The sequence below is a fragment of the Vipera ursinii genome (genome assembly GCF_947247035.1).
Source record: "Vipera ursinii genome assembly, chromosome: 2".
NCBI classification, from domain to species: Eukaryota; Metazoa; Chordata; class Lepidosauria; order Squamata; family Viperidae; genus Vipera; species Vipera ursinii.
The window spans coordinates 199,454,994-199,467,821 of NC_139513.1; positions in this window are offsets into that span (position 1 = coordinate 199,454,994).

A 12,828-nucleotide genomic window follows, 5' to 3' on the forward strand; every position below is an offset into this window, starting at 1 on the left:
ATGTAATAATGTCCCCCTTGGGCCACATTTAACATTCTAACTTGGCAGCAACTTTCAGGGGTTATATGGTATGTTCTTCTGGTTATTTAGCTCAGCTAGATTGTAAGAACTACGATGAAAATGATTGAGGGCTCCTTTTGGGGCTATAATGAGAGAACAAAGAAATGTGAGACTCTGTGTAGATCATAGGTTGTCTTAAACATCCCTCTGACATTCGTTATTTCCCCTTGTGGTGGAAACACTTCACCTGGACCATTTACCCCCCAAACTTTCCATGCATGCATTAAATGTGCACTGGTAGAGTAAATCCTTTCGCCATTGTCCCTCCTCTCTCACAGACAAGTCCTACAGCTCCTCCTTTGAATAATTTTATTCAAATCTTGTTCTTTCTTCTGTATCCATTAAGGCTTTTTCTAAAGTGGCTCGTTCCTAAAGAGGCCTGCTACCATCCCAGAATTGCAGTTGTTGAGATAGATGGTTGCTGAAACACCAGCAGAGAGAATTGTTTGAATGCAAAAGACAGCAGGTTATTATCTCCCCGCTTAATATCTGCTTATGATCACAGATGTCATTTATCTCTTGGGCTTTCTAATGCAAATGGCTCTAGTCCTCTCGTGATCTGATTAATTTACACATGCTTCCATGTTCCTTTTCTCAAGATGGTTGTTTCTGATACCTTTGCAGTCTTATTCTAAGACTATTCATTCAAAAGACAACTCCAAGATTTTAAAACTCACCCTTAATCCATATTCATTCTCTCAAGAGTTAAAACAAAAAGGTGAGGAATGGCCTGTTTCTCAAAAGACCTGTTGAACCTCTGGCCACACCACTTCATACCAATGGAAAGAGATCACCCGATCAAATGTGTCATCTTGCAAAACTATCAGCATTGCTCTTCCCAAACCACTACCTGGAGTTTGCATACTTCTGAATCTATATCAGGAACTATATTATACTGCAATCAACATTTGGGTTGCTCTCTCCTAACTGATTCTCCCAGGACTCCCTTAAGCTAGATAAGGCACCCTGTAACTTGCCTGTGGCCCTTTTTCAATGTTTTACGGAAAATAAGAAGAGCAATGTCGCAGGTAAGTTTACACCTTGCTTGGCCTTGATCTCTGAGCAAAGTCTAGTTTCTGGTTTCCCTGGTTCCAAAGACTAAATGTGTGTGTTTTTTTGGGTTTTGTGATGCTGTCCTTTAACAATTCGAACAGCCTGCCCTACTAGTTCACACTGTCTGGAGATTCAAATGATAAAGTTTTTTTCCAGGTTTTAGTTCTTCGACAACTGAAACTTTACAAAAATGCAAAACGTAAAGTCTCTCTTGAGTTGTTGCCTAAACAATAACACGTAATCCTCATTCTTCAAATATTACAGCTATAACTCCCAGCAGAATTTCTATCTCTCCAGTGTTGGAAATATCTAAAACTGCAAAATGGTGTGAAGTCCCTTTAACAGTCCAGACCACTATTTCTCAACTTTAAGAGGTCTGGACTTCAACTCCCAGCATTCTGTAACCAGCATACTGGCTGGAGAATTCTGGGAGTTTAAGCCCATACAATTTAAAGTTGCCAGGGTTGAGTAACACTGGTCTAGAAAGTCCATTCAGTGATAGTCAAGCTGATGATAATCACAGATGGCAGCTTCTTGCCTAACAATTTATTAACAGCAGAGAATACTGTAACTCCTACTTAACCTTAACTAATCTTGAAAAAGCTAAGCAGGCTCAGAGCTAATTAATACATGGATGTGAGACTAATAGGAAATTTGAGGCCTATTAGCTAAGAAGATGAATAAATGAATATGTGTGTGTGTATACACACATATACATACATATACATATACTGTATATATAAACAAATATATATATATATATATATATATATATATATATATATATATATATATATACACACACACATACTGTATATATACATATACATATACTGTATATATATATATATATATACATATACATATGCATACATACACACACACACACACACACACATATATATATATATATATACTGTATATATCACATGGATTTATTCGTATAATCATCGTAAGTTGAGCTCATCTCAGAGGAAACTTTATTTTTTTTCCTTCGCATAATTTTTCAGCTCCTTTAATATTTTGCTGAGACAATGTTCTTAAATCTACTCTCCAAATGGCAGAAGATTCAAACACACACACACCTATCCCAAAACCAGAGTTCTTCCTGCTGCGCAGAGAAGTCCAGACTTTGTCTGCAATGTTTATCGGCTTAGAATGAACTGATTTAAGCCAGCAAGATCTTTCCTAACAAGGTCTGGCATCTCTGTTATCTGAAGAATAGCCAAGAACATTCATGGGCTACCGATGAAATGTCTTTCAGGCATTTATCCATAGAATCCAGCTATCTGTTCTCTCTCATGAAGACAATAAACAGATAATACTTTAAGATAGCATTGTATCTTACTTAATATCTGCCAGCAAGGAACATGGCCTTTCTTTTAAATAAGCGAATAAGAGAAAGAAAACAGACTTTCTAAACAAACTCGCTGAAAAACCTACCTTGATACCTTGTTGGAGCTTCTGGAATTCATTGCGAATAGTTCTTGTTGTTGTTGGGCTATAGGTGACTCCGCTTGTTCTTGCCTTTAAATAAGGAAGCTTGAAAAGACCCTGATTGGCTATTTATCTGTTGAATCTGAATAAGATGCTTAGCTGTGGATTATCCATTATGTAAAAAACATCACCTGTAATCTTTGTACTAGGCTGTCCATCTTCAATTTTCAATCCACGCATCTTTTACATAACAGAAGAAACCATCCCAACCCCAAAACCTCTAGAACCAAAACTTCATGTCATTTCAGCCTTGTGAAACAGAGGCAGTTAAATCTGCACCACAAGATCTGTGTTAGGTTAAACATACTTTTTCTAGCTAAGCCCATGTCTACTTAGCTTTTGCAAAATATTTAAGACCAGTGAGACCTTTATACCATTTTGCTTCTTTCTTGCCAAAAGCAATACAAAAGCTCTTTGCTCACACATATCTTACTAGCTGAGAACTAACAAACCAAGAGGCTTGTTGTCTTTCTCTTCATTATAGTTTCTATTTTCTATTTTCTCCATTTCTCTTCTCTCTTGCACCTTTGCCTTTCTTTCTATTCTTCTTTCTTTTAATTTTATTAGATTTTATTACTCTAATTAAAATCCTGAATGAACGTTATATTTTTTATTAAAATGAATATAAGAAATTCATTAGAATTAGAATCCATTTATCTCCGAGAATAGATTATCCTATATTTATAGCCAGGGCTTTTTTTTGTCATAGAACACCCACAATGGAGTTCCGGCACCTTTTTTGGATGGAACCTTGTAGGGTAGGCAAGGCAGGTTGTATGACGTGTGTAAGTTCTGGCAGCTTTTTTTTTTTTTACAAAAAAAGCACTGTTTATAGCTATTGCTGAGATTTATTGTTACCAAATCTCAACAGGAAACGTAAACACATAGAAAAGCAGCTTTATCAATGAACATTCACTTCTATGATACCTCTTTATAACTAATCATCTTTAGCTAATTGGAGGAATGTAATATAATCCTATTCACCAAAGCCAGGGGTCTTCAAATCTGGCCCTTTTATGACTTGTGGACTTCAAATCCCAGAATTTCTTAGCCAGGCATGTTGGATGAGGAATTCTGGGAGTTGAAGTCCACAAGTCATAAAAGGGCCAAGTTTGAAGACCCCTGACCAAAGCTGTTAGAGAAAGTAGATTCGCACATGCTACTTTTTAAAAATATCCTAGTAACATAATTTTTCCTCTTTCATCTTCTGTGCCATACCTAGAACATAAGAATGGGCTACATAGGACTAGGTTATTCACTGATTATGTTCCTTTCACATGGGATCAGCTCACAACAGACAACCAGATCCAGGCAATAGTAGGCCATAAATCTGAGGGACATTCTAGTCATTCAACAGTTGAGAAACAAAATAATGAGGATATGAAGATTTTCTTGTAATCAAGATTATAGGCATACAGTAGGTATGCATTCACTTTTAAGAGCATGGAATGGCTTCAAACATGATCTGAGGATGAGGGTGATAGAGATGGCACTGCGATGACAGTAGAATATTGATTAACTCTATCAAAATTTGCCTACAGATTGCAATATTCATATAATGTTTATTTGTCAGGATGTTGCTTAGCTCTGGTATTTTGTATGTATGTTCTTAAAGTGGGAAGGTGTGAAAAAAGGAGTCAAGGGAATCTCACTTCCATTCCTCTGCATTTTTTTTTCACAAAGTGGCTATGATCAAACTGAAATTTGGCTTGCTATATAAACCTGTTGGAGATTTAATATAGTGAGAAGTATTAAAAGAATAGCAAAGGATGCCTTGAAAGTTGTCCTTGTGCATAGGATATCGCCCTGTTTTTCTGGGGTGTTGTGGGTCTTCAAATTCTGATACAACTTTTCAATCAGAAACAATAGTATAGGAGATGACCAGACTGAACCCAAGGGAAGGGTCAAGAGTATCATCAGTCTCGAATTCCTTTGTGCCCACAAGAGATCTACGTCCAGCCCACCTTGAATTCTTATCTACCACCAATTTGATTTGATTGTTAGTTGTTCAGATTCTTGTAGAGCATAGGTGTCAAACTCGCCACGTCATGTGAAGTGTTGTGATGTATCGTGTCATTTTTTGCATTGCCGGAGCTGGGGTGGGCACAGTCTCGGTATGATGCAACAGCCCCGTGGGCCAGCACTTTGACACCCCTGTTGTAGAGAGTGTTAGCCTGTACTCATTTGAACTGTCTTGACTTCAGATTTTCTGCACTTGACAGATAGTGGATTAATCTATACACAGCCTCCTAGGTACTTCTGTTTTCACTGCTTGCTGTCTGCAAAAGGTTGATAGCAGACAGTCATCCCTTGCGGTATCTTATTTGATCCTAGCCTTCCTCAACTGCTCTAAACACAAGCTCACATCATAAGACTTCCAAAATGCCCCAGGGATTGCTTTTTCTTGCTGCCCCTTCCTCTTCACCGCCCATCTCCAAGGAAGCAAGGTTGAAGAGAGGAATCTGTCCTGTAGAGAGCTATATGGATTGGATTCAGTGGGAGAGAGAATAGAATTTAAAAAAGGAGTGATAGCAGAGAGGAAAAATACACCTCTTGAGGCCATTTTGCCCAAGAGCACCTAATCTAACCGGTGGCCTTTGCTTAATGCAGTTGGATGTTCTAAAAAGAATCTGCAAGGGAAAAAGAAAACACAGGAGCATTGCCAAATGCATAAAATTGATCCAATTCATTTGCAGTCATTGTGTGTTCTGCATCTAATCAGTCAGTTGGGTGCCTTACACCTGCTTCCAGGCCATGTCCCCACAGCTCTCCAGAGGGCAATGAAATGCCAGCCTACTCACTTATGGATAAGCTAAGCTTAATATGATAACTCTCTTGAAGCTGGATTTAAATAGCTAAGGAGTCCAAGGCCAAAGAAGTTCGTATCCTAGGCAGCCAGTCCTTCAGTCAGGATCAGATACTGCTTCAACTGTGGAAAAAAGACACATGTCAATAAAACGTTTTAAGGAGGCCAGTGGAGGCTGGTTTTTGAAGTGAGAAAACATGGAATTTGCTAAATTCCCATGGTCTAAAAGTGGAGAGGGACATTGTCAAAACTGCTTTTTCTGTTTTAATAGAATGATATGTTATCTCGGGAGACACATGATAGCGCCATTTCGTTATAAATTATAGTCAGGTTATAAGTCTCTCCACAGCAAGAATGTCCCACCTTGACAACTTTAAGACTTGTGGACTTCAACTCCCAGAATTCCCCAGCCAGCATGTTCTCCCCCAGGAGGGGGTGTTTGGATCCTACATCACCAGTCAGTAGCAAAATGGCAATATCCATCTATTTTCTCCAATTTTTACTGGTTCATTGAATTAATGTATTCCTTTCCTAAGATTCATTTTAACTAGGTCTTGGTTTTCATTCCATCTTTTTAATGGCTATGTTTTATCATTTTCATTTGTAATGTTGTAAGCTGCCCTAAGTGACATATAGACAGAACCACAGATTAGAAATTTAATAAATAAATTCAGAATAATGGCTTGCTATATTGAGATAATCTGGGCTGCTAGCCACAACCACTGAAATCTTTCTTGTTTCCAATTCCTCTCTGAATGTTATTTCTTAGTTATTGGTTTTATTTATTGCCAACTCAGTTGTATCTACAGGGGAAGGGCAAGAAAGGCTGGGAAAAGAATAGGAAAGAGAGTAGGCATAAGTACTCCAAAGACAATGAGCATCATCATCATCATTAAAATAATCCAAAGAAATAAATATTAATGTTCAAAGTACAGGGTAGTATTAAACCATTGTAACCATGGGAAGGATACCAGAATATGCTGCCTCTTGACCACTGGCAAAAGGAAACCTGCTTTTCTGCTTTTCTTAACAAATAAAGCATGAACTGGTATCTATGAATGATGGATGGGATCAGTGAGACAGAATGGAGGAGATATGAAGGTCCAGAGATGGATGGGGAGTGTGGCAACTAGACTTTGGCTTTCTTAGCTTACTGCTGTCCCTTAGGCCCAAGAAGGTTTATCATGAGAGAAGATAGCATGTGGATACTTAAATGGGCACTTGAATAGCAGTAGCACTTAGACTTAATGTATAGACTTATATACTGCTCCAAAGTCTTCTTTACAGCACTCTCTGGGCAGTTTATAATGTCGACCTGTTGCCTCCCCCCAAAACAAAACAAAACAAAACAAAAAAACCTCTGGCTTCTCATTTTACCAATCTCAGAAGGATGGAAACCTGAGTCAACCTTGAGACCCATCAGGATTAAACTCCATACTGTGGGCAGAGTTAGCCCGCAGTACAGCATTCTAACCACTGCGCCACCAGGAATCTTTAACCAAGGCATCATAGCAAAGCTGACTTTTTTACAAATATGAGCATATAGAGTATAAGACATTGGAAATTAATATTTTTATAGAAAGACAAAAATCAAACATTTGACATTAAGATAAATAGTGGATTGGAAAATGATTGAAAACATACGGTAGTAGAGAATGATCCTCAACCACAAATGTAAACTATTTAGTATAAATCAGGAAGAAAGAAAATACTCAGATCATCTGCCTGGACAAATAAGAGGTCTGTGGATATGACTGCACTTGATTGCAGGACTACAACAATTTTCTCAATCCATTTGTCAAAACCCACCGATTTATCAAATGGGAACTTAAAATAATTTATTGGCCATGTTGGTTGAATGGACTACCAAGGTAAGTGTTAATATTGTTATTTGATCAGTCAATACCACTGACTGCATTGGATCTTGATGAAGATTATAGGAAGCTTGCTTCCTGTTGTTCAGGACACTGCTTACAAGTGCTGCATGCTTAGAGCTCGAAGCATTGTTAGAGACCCCACACACCCACTTCATGGTCTGTTTCTGTTGCTTCCCTCTGGGAGGAGGTTTTAAAGTATTTATAGCAGAACTAGTAGATTCTGTAAGAGCTTTGTTCCTTATTACATCTGTCTTGTAAATTCGCAGGATTCTTTTTTTTTGCCATGTATATGTATATACTCGAACTAGTCTGTGATGTTTCTCTGTGTTATATATGTGTATGTGTGTAGGTATATACATATTTTTTCTGAGAGCTGAATGCAACAAAATTTCATTTTAATGTATGCTGATTAATATACATTTAAACTGACAATAAAGTTTCTATTCTATTCTATTCTATTCTATTCTATTCTATTCTATTCTATTCTATTCTATTCTATTCTATTCTATTCTGTTCTATTCTATTCCATTGCTATGAGTTGCCTACTCTTAAATTTTTCATTGAAGACCAAGGAATGTCTTGGAAATAATTGGGAAACCAGCTTCAGAATTTGGGAATTGTCCCACCCAGTGGTGGGATTCAAATACCTGTGTATACACCACTTCCGGAAGTCCAGGGAGGCCTCCCAAGCCCAGAACAGCCTACCGGAAGTGCCTGGACACCATTTGCAGAAGTCCATTCTGATCCACGGAGGCCTGGGGGACACCTCCCAGGCCCAGAATGGCCCACTGCAAGTAGCGTCCACACACTTCTGGTGGGCTGTTCTGGGAGGCCTCCCCGGCTCAAAACAGGCTTCCAGAAGTGTGTGGACACCACTTCCAGTGGGCCAGTCTGGGCCTTGCAAAAAAGGGCTAGATTAGAGCATCAGCCGGCTTGCCAAAGTCAACAAAAAATTGGCTACCGGTTCTACTGAATCCCAACACTTGTCCCATCTCAATTTGGACTTAGTCCTCAATCTTCTAGACTTAAAATCAGTTTAAAGCTTCATGCTTCCCATTATCTAGTACAGGAAGAACCCAATTCTATATTTTTTGTAAAAGGAAAAGAAAAAAGCATAGATAGTCCTTGAGTTATGACCACATTTGAGCCCAAAATTTCTGTTGTTAAATGAGACAGTTGTTAAGTGAGTTTTGCCCCATTTATGACTTTTCTTGCCACAGTTGTTAAGTGAATCACTGCAGTTGTTAAATTCATAGCATAGTGGTTAAGGGAATCTGGCTTCCCCATTGACTTTGTTTGTCAGAAGGTTGCAAAAGGTGATCACATGACCCAGGACAGTGCAACCGTCATAAATATGAACCAGTTGCTAATCATCCGAATTTTGACCACATGACTGTGGGGATGCTACAATGGTCATAAGTATGAAAAATGGTCATCAGTCACTTTTTTCAGGGCCATTGTAACTTTGAATGGTCACTAAATGAATGGCTGTAAGTCGAGGACCACCTATACATTGGGGATAGATTTAATGACATTTACCATCAATATTCATTCTCTGTGAAACAGCCATTTAAATTTTCAGAAAGAAGAACAGGAGTTTTGGTCAAAATGTGCTGAAGGAAGTAACATTCCAGATAATAATATTCTTTGGTAAGGCCCGGAAAGGGGGCAATGTATAAAGTCTTTTACTTAATTATTTGTAAGTGTAAGTTTCCACAAGTAACTTGATTAACAAGATCTGATATTCATGCCATCAAAGAATAAAGTAAGAAAAAAAAGGAGTCATTTAAGGGCTAGTGAGCTTTATCTAAATACCAGTGAGTAATTGTAGGATCATCTGACAACCAACAGTATTCATGGTGTGTGCACTACTGAGAAATTATAAAGATACACATGAAACAAATCATAATAGACAATTATAATTCCATTATGACTAGATTGACCGCAGTGGTCTAATTATTAATATGATCCCTTTGACATGAAGTAAGCCTTGTCAAAAAAATACCAAATTCAATTTTCTCTATCATTTGTCTCCATTATTTGGCATTTGCAAAAGAAGTTAAAATATTTTTTTTAACAGAAGCAATGGCCCTGTTTAGCATCGTTAGCTTTATGAATTGGATTGGAGCTTCTTGAAATCCAGATTCAAATCAAGCTACTTCTGTTTGGTCCCAGTTTGCTTCAAACTACTGAGGTTCATTCAGCCTTCCATCCTTCTGAGGTCAGTAAAATGAGGACCCAAATTGTTGGGGGCAATATGCTGACGTTGATTTGCACTTTCACCTATATTCCACTTCGATCACAGCTTGACAAAGAAAATGGAGGAGGGTGAAGGCAATTGCCTCTGATCATCGTCAGTTCCCATGAGAGAGTGCTCCAACCTGTGGTGGGATTCAGCCGGTTTTCACCGGTTCAGCAGAACCGATCCCTAATTTTTTGTTGAGTTCGGCGAACCGGTTATAATAAATCTGTGTTTTCCAGAACACTTCTGGTTTTCGTTCAACTTCCTTCCAGGTGGCGGCGGGGGAGGGGGAGAAACCCTCCCCAAAAGTCCAAGAGAGGAGCGACGAAAACCAAATGGAGATGTGGCGCCTTCAATCACGTCATTCAAGCAAAAGCTAGGTGTTGCTTCTCAGAGGTAATTTCAGGAATGGACGCTTTATCTCTCTAGTTTCCCGATTGGTGCACACGGGAAATGGGGAGAGGCCACCAAGTATTAGCTGGGGTTGTGGCTCTGGAACTGTTTCCTGCTTCCGTTTTTCCTTGAAACAATCATTAGGGCAGAGAACCGATTGTTAAATTATTTGAATCCCACCACTGGCTCCAACCCAAAGCTCATCGAGCAGGTGGACTAATGTGTCTCACTGGTTCCCATAGCAAAATGAACAGAAGCGATTGGTGGATGTAATGGACTATGGGTGGCCCCCTGTGTAAGCAAAGGGGGAGATTAACTATGCTAGTTTTTGTGCGGGAAACCCAGAGCTGGATTTGCTTCGTCTGTGCCAATATGGTTTATTCAGTAAAGTTTATACTCTTGGTAAAATAATGTCCCAGGAGGTCTTTCTTTTTCTGGATCCGCCAACTGGACAGTTGACATGCCCCAGAGAGTGCTGTAAAGCACTATGGGGCAGTCTATAAGTCTAAGTCCTATGGCTGTTGCTACTGCAGATCTGGCCCAAATGGAATCTCTGCTGTTTCTTGGGATTCAGTTTTCTGAATATCATGTGCATGTTCCAACTTAATAAACTTGTGCAAAGCTGAGGATGGAGATGCCTTGGTCTTTCGTGATTTGTACCTCCTAATTTAATTCAGGATCTTCAACATATGCTGGAAGGAGAAATTTTTCTTGAGTAAAATAGCCTTTGAAATTGCAGTTGTTGGGCTGTAGTGCCATCTAAAGGACTGATGAAGAAATGAAATACTCTAAAACAAGGAAATGTTTTGGTCCCATATGGAAAGCAGGCAAGGGACATGTACACATAGCCACAGCCACAATTCTAGACTTTTTGGACCACACCTTGCAGTCCCCTGTGTTCCTCATTGCCGTTGATTGAGCCTTTGTTTCTCCAAGCTAGATATATCCAAATCTTCTATTATATGTGAGAGTTTCCTTCCAGATCTTTGTATGCTTTCCTCTGGAGAAATCCACATTTTTTCCATTGTTTTTCCAGGACAGCAATATCCGGAACTAAAGCTAATATTTTGAGGAGAACTCTAGCTAATGCAGAATTGAGAGGAAGGAGGACTTCTTTTGCACCCGACTCAAGATAATTTAATTTCAGGTAACCTAACTGATATCCGTGTGTGCTTCCCTCTTTGCTGATTATCCAAGCAGGAGACGACACAAAGTATTTGAATGCCTTAAGCAGAAATCCAACCCATGTGCCCCAAATCCACTGATAAATAGGCCAGCCTAAAATGAGACAGCTCTTCCATAAAATAAAATAAAAATAATAGAGAAAATATATGAAACAATAATTGCTTCTTTTGGCCATTTCTATGTCTGTCCGTTTATACCATTTTTTTCCTTATTGAATACACTCCTGCTGAGTATGGATATGGTTTCTTATAAGGAACTACTTAGATTGCAAGGGACTGATTGGCAACTTAAATCATTAGAGGAGTTAAGACAAGAAAACATAAGTTACTCTTGGTTTCAATATACCCAATTGAAAGCTAGGTGGAAGTCAGATCAAAAGGTTGGCATCACAATTACAGATCAAAATTTAGTAAAACAAATTAGAGATTTAAATTGTGCACATATAAAGAGGATATATAATGCTTTAATTGAATTGGATTCGGAAACGGAACTGGTTAAAGACTGTATGATAAAGTGGGCACAAAATATTCAGGAACCAATTTCGTTGGACACCTGGGAGATAATTTGGGTCAGAAATGTTAAATTTACTCAGGCTCAAAATTTAAGAGAAAATTTTTATAAAATGTTTTATAGATGGCACCTGGATCCCAAGAAGTTGTCCAACATGTATCCTAATTTACAGTCTAAATGTTGGAGATGTGGTAGTTTAGAAGCCACCTATTTTCACATGTGGTGAACTTGTAGAAATATAAAAGCTTTTTGGATCAAAATTTGGTGGAACATTCAAAAGATTTTTAAGAGAAAGATAAAGTTTTCTCTGCAATTGTTTTTATTGGGTATTGTTGTAGATTGTGTTGTTAAAGAAACTAACTTGATGTTGAACATGATAACAGCAGCACGGTTACTGGTGGGACAATATTGGAAGAAGGATAGTTTGCCCACTATAGAAGAATGGGTGTTTAAAGTTTCGAATCTTGCAGAAATGTCTAAGATTTCTGCTTATTTGAAAGATCATTCACAGGAAAGATATATTTTAGTTTGGAGGAGATGGATAAATTATATTCAGAACAAATATGGGACTAAAAAGTTCCATTTAGCTTATGAGTAGATTTTAGTGGGATATTGTTATTGGTACTTTGTTTGTAGTTATGTTAAAGGAGAGTTAAAGCACATTATGAATTTGGTTAATTGTATATTATGCATAATTTTTATTTAGAATATGATTATTGTAACTATAATCCTGTATTTAGCTCTGGGAAGTGGGGGGGGGAAGTGGGTGGGTTTGGGGCGGGAGGGATTTGTGGGTATATTGTAAAATTTTGTTTTTGTAAAACTCTTTAATAAAAAAAAGAATACACTCCTGCTGAGTACAGGTGTAATTCAATAGGAATATGACTGGCTAAGGATTACAGTTGAGCTGTGTGTATTTAATTAGACTCCAAGAAGCTTATTTCACTTCTATTATCACCATTAGGAGGGGGGAGAGAATCATAAGCACATATTCATATGCCCTTATTTGAAACAGCTTTGAAACCAGTCGTTTAAGCTGCTTGGGTAAGAAGATCTGCTCTCCCCGGCCAAAACAATAGCTTGTTGATGGATAATTGCCTTGCCGATTATAGCCTCCACACTCTACACACGGACACCATATTTGTGGCACCACGTTACTTTGCACAGCCGTTGCCTGAAAGCTCCGGAATCAGAATTTCCCCATC